The sequence below is a fragment of the Megascapheus bottae genome, chromosome 5 (assembly GCF_031878675.1).
Source record: "Megascapheus bottae isolate mThoBot1 chromosome 5, mThoBot2.hap1, whole genome shotgun sequence".
Lineage (NCBI taxonomy): Eukaryota > Metazoa > Chordata > Mammalia > Rodentia > Geomyidae > Megascapheus > Megascapheus bottae.
The window spans coordinates 18,238,890-18,251,341 of record NC_143513.1 but is presented as its reverse complement, the minus strand read 5'-3'; the positions used below and the strand labels follow the sequence as shown (position 1 = coordinate 18,251,341).

The window sequence follows — 12,452 nt, the reverse complement described above, 5'->3', positions numbered from 1 at the left end:
TCTCCATTTCAACGGTTGAAGAACAATGGCTAGCCAGGTTGGAGGTTTGCAAAGGTCAGCTCTCTCTGTCCAGCATTCTGCAAGAGAACAGGATCTATCTTTTCTCTCTTTTTTCCCTAAGCATGGCCCATAGCGACTATACTGAAGGTATTTAGAAGAAAGGTGAGTGTAAGACTTCCATTGAAGCTCTAGAGAGATTGTATATAGACTACTGGATACACTTTCTGTTAGAATAATGCAATATCATTGTCATTCATTTCTTGCCTTGTATTTATGGCTTCACACTAATCGTTTGAAATATTTCCAATAAAAAAAAAAAACTTCATCTCTGAACAAGCACTAGCCCACAAGGGAGTTCACCAATATAAGTGCTATTTAAATGCTTTCAAACAAAAATTTGCCTCATCATGGAGGAGCTTCCCTTTAATTTAAACCTTATAAAGCGAAATCATGACAAAACAATAGAGCTTTGTTAAAGAGTAAAGAAAATCCTACATTTCTTTTGTGGTAAATAGGAGGAGTATCTGCATTTAAGTTGTAATTGTTTAGAAAAAGGATCATAGTTTTATTTTGAAGTGATTTCCCATAAACTCTGCACATGTGGTTGATTCTGCAAAGAAGTCACTTTTCTGTGATGTACAGCATCACACTTGAGTTCCAGAAGCAGCCATGAGGAATAGCTTCCCAAGGGACTGTGTCCTGGTGGATCATCTCATCCTTCTCCAGAGAATGATGGGCACATGCTTCACAGGAACCAGGGACTTCTCATCTGGAGTAGAAGTAGGTTGCCTGTCTTCTGCACCATGACAGAAAGCGTTTTGGGAGAGGAGCTTGGTTTGTGGTAACAGCATGACATTCGGGGCTTCATTTAGACAAGCCCTGATAGCAGCTGCTCCTTCTGTCTGGTATAGCTTTGTTAAAGAGAAACATGATTAAAAGGAAACATTGTGCTATTGTCCACTGGATATGCCACCTTTGTTATGAAAGGGCCACTATAACAGTTATAATAAACCTTATTTTCTTTAGGATTGTGTGTTTTGATTTGATTTGATCATAAGGTTTTGTTTTCTTAGCCTGACATGGCACTTGAAAGCTTGGGACAAGTTCATTTTTTGAATAGCAAATGAAATCACTTGAAATATTTCCCTTCTTCCCTCCCTCCCTTCCTTCCTCCTTTCTCTCTTTCCTCCCCCCCTCTTTCTCTCTCTCTCCTTCCTTCCTTTCCTCAGGGCCTTATGCTTACTTTGCAAAGAGCTTGACCACTAGTCACACTTTCAGACATTTTTTTGTATGGCTATTTTTGAGATATGACTTTATCTCCTGCCTGTGTGTCCTTAATGACAGTCCACCTATTTTAGGCTTCCCCATCATTGTTGGGTTGGCAGTCGTGTTCTGCCCTATGTAGCTTCTTCTGTTGAGCTAGTTGTATGGGTTTTTCTGTCCTGGCTAGCTAGAATACCACGATCCTCCAAAATGCTTGTAAATAGCTAAGATTACAAGTATGAGCCACTAATGCCTGATTGGGAAGTTTCTAATAAACTTTGAATAATTATTCTTTCACCATTCTCCCTGGTTTCCATTGTGGTCTTGTTTACTTTTTAGTTTCATAGTACAAAGTGAACACTGTTGAATCCCAAGGAGGTATGTCCATATACCTGGGAGTGGGGTGGAGGGGCGTTAGTTCCGTGAGTACTAGACTCTGCAGTTTCTTAAGGTAATGCCATTTCAAGATTCCAGCAACTTTCTCCACACCTTTAGACACAGATACTAGATGCCTAATAGTCATTTTATTGATGTGAAAATATGATGTAGAAATTCAGCAAAAATGAGAGAGATGTACCCTTTTTCCCAGATACTATCTCTTGTGAGCATGATACGGGTATGTCCTCTAAAACAGAACCATATCACACACCAAATGGAAGAAGTAACTGGCAGCCACACAGCCTTTCTGGGATGTAATTTTGTGATTCACTTTCCTTAAGATGCGGAAGTAGATAAGTAATTTCTTTCTATCCCATTGTTCTTCACAGTGATGCCATTGCAGTTAAAATCAGGAAAATGAAATTCAAATGGTTGAGCTTCTGCTAAGTTTGTACTAGCTATTTGAAAAGACATGGCTGTAAATAGGAAGCTTCACACCAAATCCTACGAGATTAATGGATGGGGAAGAGGGACTTTGCTGCCTTGGGTGGGAATTGCTGCCTTGATTTAAATGGAAGGCATTCAGTGTGGGGGGGATGGTACGATAATAAATATTTTGCTCCCCCAAAACATTGTACTGATTCCCACAGCACGTTAGCACACTGATTCCACCTTGATTTTAGGGAATGATATCATTTTAAACAAGTTAACCAAGCTTCCTTTGTTTTAAAGATAGGCATGTAAAGAAATTCCAAAATATTTAGATGTAAGCCACTGAATATATAGATTTTAAAGCACACATTCCTTTGTAATTAGTAGTACTACTGGCTTTATTACAACAGAAGGCATTATTCTTATGGGTTACTCTCCAGTTATCATTGATGGGTGACTAAAGCAAAGGAAATTTAACTAGGTGAAAAAAGTTGAAGAGTATTTATCTTAGATTACTAATATTCTATACGTTCCTTAGAGTATTGTCTTCCTCTTATGGATTTATTGTCATTTTGGGAATTTTCTGTTTCAAAAGAAATTATTCTCCAAAATAATTCCTACAAGTTGATAAGAACAACTCCCTGAGAGATTAACTAGTAGAATTTCATATGAAGAGAAGAATTAGTGTACATGTGGTCACATGTCAACTTTATTTATTTAATGAATAATTAAAATAAGGTACAATTTTTTACCTCTTCCGTGATTTTCCATACTGAAGTTTTTAGTCCTTTACTGGTGTGGATGTACCACTGAAATGAGTTCAACTAGTGAAATTAAATCATCTAGATTGATTACTTGCCTTCCTGTTTGTAATTCTGGTGTTCTTTACCAGGTAGAACAGTTAAAGTATTTAACTATTTTAGTGAATCCTGTTAGATAATCACATTAACTATCTACTTCTTGCAAGAAAATAGTCCAGAGAAATTCAATCATTATATCTAGATAAGATCTCACAGTTTGAACTATTTGATTCTAATTATTTCATAATTTATTCATTTACTCATTTTATAAGTATGCATTAAAGAAGCATTATATGCCCAGTATTGCTCTTGGTCTTAGAGTTGAAGGAATGGTAAAGTAAAAAAGTTCTTTTTTTTGGCTGTCGTGCTGTCCGTGTGCTCGTTCGGTGCTGACTGGGGACCTCTTTTGTGAAGCAACATCTGAGGAGACTCGGGCACTCGCGATGGCGGATGAAAAAGCCCAAGGAAGGAGTCAAGACTGAGAACAACGATCATATTAATTTGAAGGTGGCAGGGCAGGATGGTTCTGTGGTGCAATTTAAGATTAAGAGGCATACACCACTTAGTAAACTAATGAAAGCCTATTGTGAACGACAGGGTTTGTCAATGAGGCAGATCAGATTCCGATTTGATGGGCAGCCAATCAATGAAACAGACACACCTGCACAGTTGGAAATGGAGGATGAAGATACAATTGACGTGTTCCAGCAGCAGACAGGAGGTGTCTACTAAAAAAGGGAACCTGCTACTTTGCTCCAGAACTTTGTTCTTATAGACCAAGAATACATTCTTAATTAGAAAACTGCAATTTGGTTCCACCACATCCTGACTACTACAGTATAGTTTTTCTCTATTCTTTCATTTTTCCCTTCCCCATTCCCTTATTGCACATAAAGTAACTGGTGTATGTGCACAAGCATATTGCTTTTCCTTTTTCCTTTTTTAACTAAATGGCCAATGGTATATTTGATTGACATCAAATGGAGATGGGATGGGGAAAAATACTGGTTCTGTGAAAATATCCCCCTTCTCCATTAGTGGCATGCTCATTCAGCTTTTATCTTTATATTTCAGTAAGTTATTTTGCTCTCACTGTTTTAACAAAAAATGAAAAAAAAACAAAAATCCTTGCATACCTTGTTTGATTGGAGAATTTTAATGCTTTCATTGTAAAACCAAGGACAATTTTATAACTTTTTTGTACGTAGCTGTTACATGTAGGGCAAATCTGTCTTTAAGTAGGGGTAAATTACTCTTAAAAAAAAAAAAAAAAGAATCCTAGATAGTTTTCCCTTCAAGTCAAGCATCTTGTTGTTTAAATAAACTTCTTGTTTAAAATTTTAAAAAAAGTTCTTTTTTACCTGAACCTTATGTTATAATACATTTTGTAATTGGATCATAACTCACACAATTAGGAAAAAATTCTCTAATTTTTTGCTCACATTTTAGAATAATGGCACATAAAAGGTTACTATTACTTGTCTCTTAATTATCTCTTTAAAAAATTGTAATTAGTCTCCATAAGAAAAAGCACATCAACTTGAAATTTCCAATACTCCTAATATATTTTTCAATTTTCTTCCTTATACTTAGAAAAGAACATCAAACTACCCCTTTGCAAGGTTTCTTTCACTAACGGCTTACTGGTTATCTGATTGGTAACCCTGACTTAGGAGTTATCAGAAGGGGCTGGAATAAGAAACAAGGTAGGGTGATCATAAAGAGATTTGAGTTTTAGATGAAAAAGCCTGGGTTGGGACCTTTACTTGCCAGCTTTCTAGGCATAGGCAAGTGAGTTAACTATCCCATATCTTAGTTACCTCTTTCTCAAAATGATGATAGGGCTTCCAACCTCATTTCAAAATGAGTGAAATACCACTTCACACAGCAGTAAAACCAATGAAATGGCTGCCATAATCTTGTGCCCTATTTATTTGTGTGGATTTTATATTCTATAGTAAGTTATTTTTTTTGCCAGTCCTGGGCCTGAGCACTGTCCTTGGGCTTTCTCAAGACTAGAGCTCTACCTCTTGAGGAATTGAACTGTATCATTCATCCTGCATGCTAGACAAGCACTCTACCACTAGGCTAAACTCCAGGCTCTTGGTAAGTTAATTATTAATAGGAAAAAGAATATGCTCCTCTACCTCTACCTTCTTTTTTCTTTCTAGGAGGGAATGCTATAACCCTTCTTATCTGTATCTTCCTATTTACTATCTATATTTATGAAATAAAACCTTTTATCCATTATTTTTCTCTTATCTATCATATGCTCTTCTTTCAGCTCCTTCCTTTCTTCCTATTGCTTCCTTTTCTATCTCTTCTTTCTCTCTTTCTTCCCCTTCACTCTCTCCCCCCACACCTCTTGTGCCAGTAGCAGGGCTTGAACTCAGAGCCCTGTGTTCTCACTTGGCTTTTTCACTAGGACCAACCCTCTAGCACTTGAGTTAAACCTTCATTTGTAGCGTTTTGTGGTTAATTGGAGATAAGAATCTCATAGACTTTCCTGTCTGGGCTGGCTTTGAACCTCAATCTTCAGCTCTCTGAGTAGCTAGGATTATAGGCATGGACCACTGAAACTCAGCCACATTATATTTCATGAAAGTATCACATAAATGAAATTTGTATGAAGGTTCAACTTGGAAATTTTACTTTATAACATCTTCTAAATTTCAACCCTATTCAAATGAGATGGCAGAGTCCTTGATGTTATTTGATACATTCTGACAGTCCCTGTTTTTCTTGATTCATTTGCCATCTTGACTCTTCTTTATTCCTAAAGATGTTGGCTAAGAATCCCCAAGAATAAAAGAATCTCTTACCAAACTCACCTAACTGTTGCTGCCTGGCGTAATGACGCATCACTCCTGAGGCGGACTGCGTACGATCACAGACTCAAATAGAGTAAGTAGAGTTCTTTTTATTTCTCTCTCTGCTCTCTTCTCTGTCTTTCTCACTCCTCCCCCGGAAATCCTCCACCATTTATATCATATAGCAGCCAATCACAATAAAGGTCATCTGCACACGCAGCAAGCATACATAGAAAAATCTAGCGATCACGCTCTATCCACAAGCACGGAAGAAACAAATCAACCAATGCAAAGAAACTTCCTGGTCAGCAAGTACTGACTCATCTTCTTTGGCAAGCTGCCAGGTGCCATCTTATAATCATACTTCCTCAGGAGGCTGAAAGCAATGTCTCCAACACCTAACTACAATATGACTACTATCTCTAGCACAGTCCAGTCCTGATCTGCATACTACATCTAGCTCTTCTATACTAGCCAAAGGATTCAGAAAAAAAAAAATCTCTATATAAATCTATCTTCAGTAGCTCTATAAAGATATATGATCTATAGAGGGAGGCAAATGTACCAGTAAGTTGTAGCTGGTGAGTATTCAGATGCATAGGGCCTAGCCTTCAGTCTTTTAGGAGACTGAGATCTGGGGATCTCAGATAAGAGAAAAGAGTCTCATGGATTTTCCTGTACATGCTGGCTTCAAATCATTATCTTAATTCAGATCTCAGCCTCCTGAGTAGTTAGGATTACAGATGAGAGCCACTAGGCCTTGGGCTCTAGTTCTTCATCATAAGACTGAATACTAATTAAAAGAAAACACTGGCTTAATATCCAAGTATATCCTTCACTACCTAGTGAGGCAAAATTTCCAATAACCAAGTATTTTCTAAGAGCATTTTTACCATTGGCAAATTGGTCCTACAAAGAAAGCCAACCAGGATTCCTGCAGCTCAGCCTGATATATACAAATATCATCCATACTTATAGGAAATCTGTAAAATATAGTTGTTTTTGTAATTATTATTCAAAAAGTGAGTTTTAGCTTTAGGAAAATCACCATTTCTGTTTATTTTCTCACGGCCACAGTTTTTAAAAATTACAAAAAATCTTGAGTGGATGCTTTCCAGATTGATCTTCAAAAACAAACCTAGAAAGCAGTGAGAAAGCAAGGGGAAAGGAGGGGAAGGAGGGGAAGAAAAGGAAGATCAGTATGAGAGCTGTGTCTAAGCATTTTCCCTGGAGGAGTTGGACCCTTGCTTTTACCACGCCATCGAGTCTATGAAGTATAGCTCAATGAATAACTAACAGATGATTACATTTATGAGAAGAGAGTACTCAGAGCAGACAGCTACTTCCTACAGGTGACAAGCAATCTTCCGCCAGGGCTTCACCTGACGAGTCGTTTTGGGATGTGATCACAAGGGTTGGAGACTGATGAAATTATCCTGTCCAACATCAAACACAAAGTGGTTGTAAATCAGTAGAGGCTGTGACAGAGGGAGAGCACCTCATTCTTTATGCTTTACAGAAAGTCTTCAACCTGGAAGGCTGTGCCTAGCATTCTAACAATATCATTAAGGTGACCCTATAAAGAAATTTAATTAAAACAACAATAACAACATCAGAGTGTCTACGGTCTTGGATCCTTCAGCTGTCTTGAAGAAGTTGATGTGAAAGCAAGTTCTATGATTGGAAAACTTTAAAATGTGAGGCCAACTTCACAGAGCAGGGCAACATGTATGAATAAATAGACGCCTGTCTGTTATAACTCTCTACTTGACCTTGCCTGGTGATTGCGCGATGAACTTAGACTATCATTGCGGTTCCTGAGGGTCACTTAGGGAAAGGCAAACCAACATTTAAAAAAAAAAAAAAGCCATCTCCAGTTTAACATGATCAAGGGAGTTCTGCAAAATCAGAAATTGATCTTGCGAATGCATTCTATAAAAAGAGTGAGTATAAAATATGGATGATTTATCTATGGTATTTGCTGAACGGCGCTTGATTTACACACTATCTAAAGAAACGTGGAGAAACCCTTTTGAAGTCACCCTGTGGAAGAAATCATATTTTAAGAGCAAAAAAATGGCAGGTTTCATTGAATAGGGAAGGAGCTTTCTAAGGATCACATTTCTCCATCACTTGAAAAGGGATTTATATGTATTGTTCCCTTTAGTGGTGTTAGGAACTTCTGATGTAAATCCTTTAGGGGTTCACTAGAGGAGCCAGCTACTCAGGTATTTGCAGTACCTGATGATTTGCACAAAATTGTGACTGAGAGAAAAAAGGAAGAAAGAAAGGAAAGTGGGAAGGAAGAAAGGAAGGGAGGGGGAGGGAGGGAGGGAAGAAAAGAGGAACCATTTTCAAAAGATCATGTTAGAATGGTATCTGAGCCTCCTCAGAGTCGCGTTGCAGTTTGCTGCAGTCCCAGTGCCTGTGGGGGTTACTTGCAGAACCTGCCAGGCAAGGACATTTGAGCAGCTGGGTACAATCTTGAAATGGGCTGACTTAATAGGAATTGTGACTGATGTATAGCCCAGCATCTTATTTAGTTCTTAGTTCTCCTTTTGCAATTGAAATGAAATTGTGTGTGTGTGTGTGTGTGTGTGTGTGTGTGTGTGTATGTTCTCTTTTTTAGGTGTTTTTGCATAGATAATGGAGGGAGCTCTTGTTTTATTTGTTTACCCTTAGAACTGATCACAAAATAGCTAATAAGTGAGGCCAAATGCCTGTGATGAACTGTATTTTGAACAATGAAGTGGCAATATTGGGGACAGCTGACATGCCCAAGGAGCATGCTTCTTGATGGCTATTTTTGAGCACGCTCCTGGTGCTCTCTCAGTAGTTGTACTTTAATTATCCTTCACTTTGTTCTGGAAGGTATGTATTGGCTCCTGGCCAATGTGGGCTAGGAGTCTTCTTGTCACTACAGTGTCTAACAGCATGTACTGAACAATATCCCAATTAGATCCTTAAGTGTTCGAAACATGATACACCAGAGCGTTTTTCTCTGAGGCTGATCAGTGGGAAGTTTCAAAAACACACGAAAGGTAAGCTTCATTCTAATCCCTTAAAGATTAGCCCAAGAAGGCAGCATGTGTGAGACTGAATATAAAGCAAGGTATATCAAGAGCTCTTTGGAATATAATTTTATTTATCTTCAAAACAACTCATAGGTCAGAGTGATCAAACTATCATTTACAAGTAGTAATTTAAAAAAGTAGTATTGTTGCCCACCCAAATATAACTCATTTCTTTGGTTATGAAGGAAATTTCCTTTTTTGCTTCTAGATTCAAATATTTTATTGTTGACTGAAAATTTTTGGTTACTTTAGCATGAAGGTTGCTTTAAATATAACCTACCTTCCTTTTTAGCTTGATTTTCCATCTAATTACTTTTGTTTTTGGTTTTGTGTGTGTGTGTGGGGGGGGGGTGTGGGTGTGTGTGTCTGTGTGTGCTCGCGCGCGTGTTTCTACTGGTGCTTGCACTCAGAGCTTGGGAGCTATCTCTTTGTTTTTTCTATTCAAGGCTGGTACTCTACCAATTAAGCCACTGCTCCACTTCTCAGGTTAACTTTCCAATCTCATCATGTAAAGCCTTTGCCTTATTTCCCTCCCCAACATATGCCAGAGATATTAAGAAAAAGTATGTGGCAAAGGAATCCAGCTCTTTTCATTCTTTTACCCTATTGAGATAATAATTGTGCAAAATGTCTGGACTAAGTTATAATGCCCAAAGACAGCCTTTAATTTACACCCTGCAATGGGTTAAGAGTCCAGTCAGTCTTCTCCCTTCTTTCTATCAGTCACTCTTTGTAACAATTGAACTAAGTTATTTTAAATAAGTAAAGGATTTAAGTTCTCATTGTCCTTACAGTCAGACATCACATGAATTAGCAGCTCCTGGGTATTTTCCACTTGCTCTACATACTTCTTTATAAATTTGCCCAGGGATGATCAGGTTCATAGGAGAATAGATAGGAATTGGGCCCCCGAGAGAAGCTCCCACATGTTTCTCTCTCTCTCTCTCTCTCTCTCTCTCTCTCTCTCTCTCTCTCTCTCTCTCTCTCTCTCTCTCTCTCTCTCTCTCTCTCCCTCTCTCTCTCTCTCTCCCTCCTTCCCTCCCTCCTTCCCTCCCTCCTTCCCTCCCTCCTTCCCTCCCTCTCTCTCTCTCCCTCTCTCTCTCTCCCTCTCTCTCTCTCCTTCTCTCTCTCTCCCTCTCTCTCTCTCCCCACCTCCTCTCTCTCCCTCTCCCTCTCCCTCTCCTTTCCCTCTCCCTCTCATACACACACCCTGCCCCCCCACAGAGTGCACAAGCACACACATGTATACAATTAGACTTGCTTCTGCAATATCAGTATAATGGATGCCTTGAATTGTGATTATTTGGTCTAATGTGTCAAGTTTTCTTAGCTTATAAAAAAAATGAAATATTTCTGTCTTTCTTTTTTTTTTGGTGCTGGTCCTGAGGCTTGAATTCAGGGCCTGGCTGCTGTTCTTGAGCTTTTTTGCTCTTCCTCTACCACTGGAGTTCAGAACTCTACTTTCAATTTTATGGTGATTTATTGGAAATAAAGTTTCTAGACTTTCCTGCCTGAGCTGGCTTCAAATTGTGATCCTCAGATCCCAGCTTGCTAAGTAGCTAGGATTACAAGCATGAGCCACTTATGACTGGTAAACTGTTTCTGTTTTTTATTGCTTATCATTCACAGTTTTACATTCTTTTTAAAGCATTTTTTTATAAATGACTATTAGTTGTACAAGAGGGTTTCATTGATCATTTTCATACAAGCATACTATGTGCTCCTGTCAAAACTCACCCTCTTCTCTATCTCTTCTCTATCATCTCCTCTGCCTCCTCTTAAGACAATTTCAACGTTTTTACATATATGCACATTCACCTTTACTCACCTCATTCCCATTAGTTCCTACCATACAAATGCCTCTAAAACTCCATGAATGCTAAAACACCTACCCAGTACCCTTTTCTCCCAAGATACTAACATTTAAAGGAAAAAACTTTGTCCAGTGTTCTATAAATGAAGGAGCTAGTATAGTATGCTGGAAGAGAATACTGATTGGATAAATGATTTAAATAAAACTTTTAAGTTACTAATATGAACATGAGAAATAAGAGAAATCTGAGATGATTACATGATACAAACTATTTTCTTTATGAATCTTTCATTAGCTTCATTTCAAAATTGACTGGAATTCCAGTATTTTGATGACCAGATCTGTGACCATTCCCAGTTATAGTTCTACATAAATATCCACAGGAGTGGACTCTAGTTAGAAAAGACTGAGGCATCTAAAATTATCCATTTTAACACTAAAACAAGCATCATGTTTATTAAATGCACAAGACTCTGAAGTCTTCACAGGAATCCTCAAAACAGAAATAATCACGGTAGAAGTAAACTAGAATCAACCACTGGCTTTTATAATTGATTTTGGGATTTTTCAAGGAAGTTTAAGAAATTCAAAGTTAATATAATGAAATAGTATTAGACTAAACAAAGTATTTAACAATTTATTTAATCTTGATTAACTCATTTCAGTGGCAAGGCATCCATTTTAAAATAATTGTCTTTCAAATATGTAGAAGGTTTCAGAAATATCTCAAAACTTTAATTTTTCTCCCATTTTTAAAAGCTTATATTGGGGTTTGAACTCTGGGCCTGGACATTGTCTCTGAGTTATTTTGCTCAAGACTAGTACTCTATCACTTAGGTCACAGCTCCACTCCCACTGTTTTTATGATTAATTGAAGCTAAGAGTCTCACAGACTTTCCTTTGTGGGCTAGCTTGCAGCAGTGATCCTCAGATCTCCGCCTCCTGCGTAGCTATGATTATATGCATGAGCCACTAGAATTTGGTCCTCCAATGTTCTGTTAAATATCAGAAATATGTCAAGACAAATCAAGTTAAGTCTAGTGAAAGGAAGCTATAAATCACCTCCTCCATTTCCAATTTGCTGTATATCCAGCCATCATCTTTCCACCACTAGCAACACATGAGAAATGCCTGCTTCCCAAAGAAAACCATTGTTATTACAAAAATCACTAGCTCTGTTAAACTTTCCCTTCCACTTATTCCAAAGACGGGTATGTGGATTTTTGTAATGTCATGTTGAACCACAGTGGAGCAAAATCAGGCAGCAATGTTGATTGTATCTTTACTTCAACTTTGGACATTTTACTCATTATACATTTCTGAAGTAAGTTTAATTTTGGAAAATTTTCACTAAAGTGCTATTTTGATTACTAAGCTTTTGGACACGTTGCAAACCCCTTTAAATGTGGTGTCCCAGGCAAGTGCCTTCTTGTCTCATTGAGTCTCTGGTCTTTTACCTGCGACTAAAACAATCATTTTCCCAAAACAAATTTTATAGAGAGGTAGATTGCATTTGATGGAGTAGAGAAAGGTTGTAGTCATATCATTTTTTTCCTTCTGGCTCCTTTGTATGGGATCAGGTTAGGTATAGGCTTCCTTCCCCCAACATAGAGGGATACACTCACCTGTCTGGAAGGAGAAGGTAAGATGAGAAACTCACTTGCTGTGGATTTCTTGAAATAGACTCAAGCTGCATCACTTCTACATTTCTTCTATTGCTCATCTATCTTATACTTAAAGCAAGCATTCATTCAGGGATTTTTTGGAATGGTGGAGACATATAGAGTTACTTTATAGCATTACCAGGTAGTATTATCTCAAGTTGACGGATCTCTATTGCAGTATGTGAACACACACACACACACACACACACACACACACA

General features: G+C 38.0%; 1 pseudogene; it reads left to right on the top strand.

Moving 5' to 3' along the window:
* Positions 1–3,323: 3,323 nt before the first annotated feature.
* On the top strand, positions 3,324–3,710 carry LOC150063053 (small ubiquitin-related modifier 2 pseudogene; annotated as a pseudogene).
* The last annotated feature ends 8,742 nt before the right edge of the window (positions 3,711–12,452 follow it).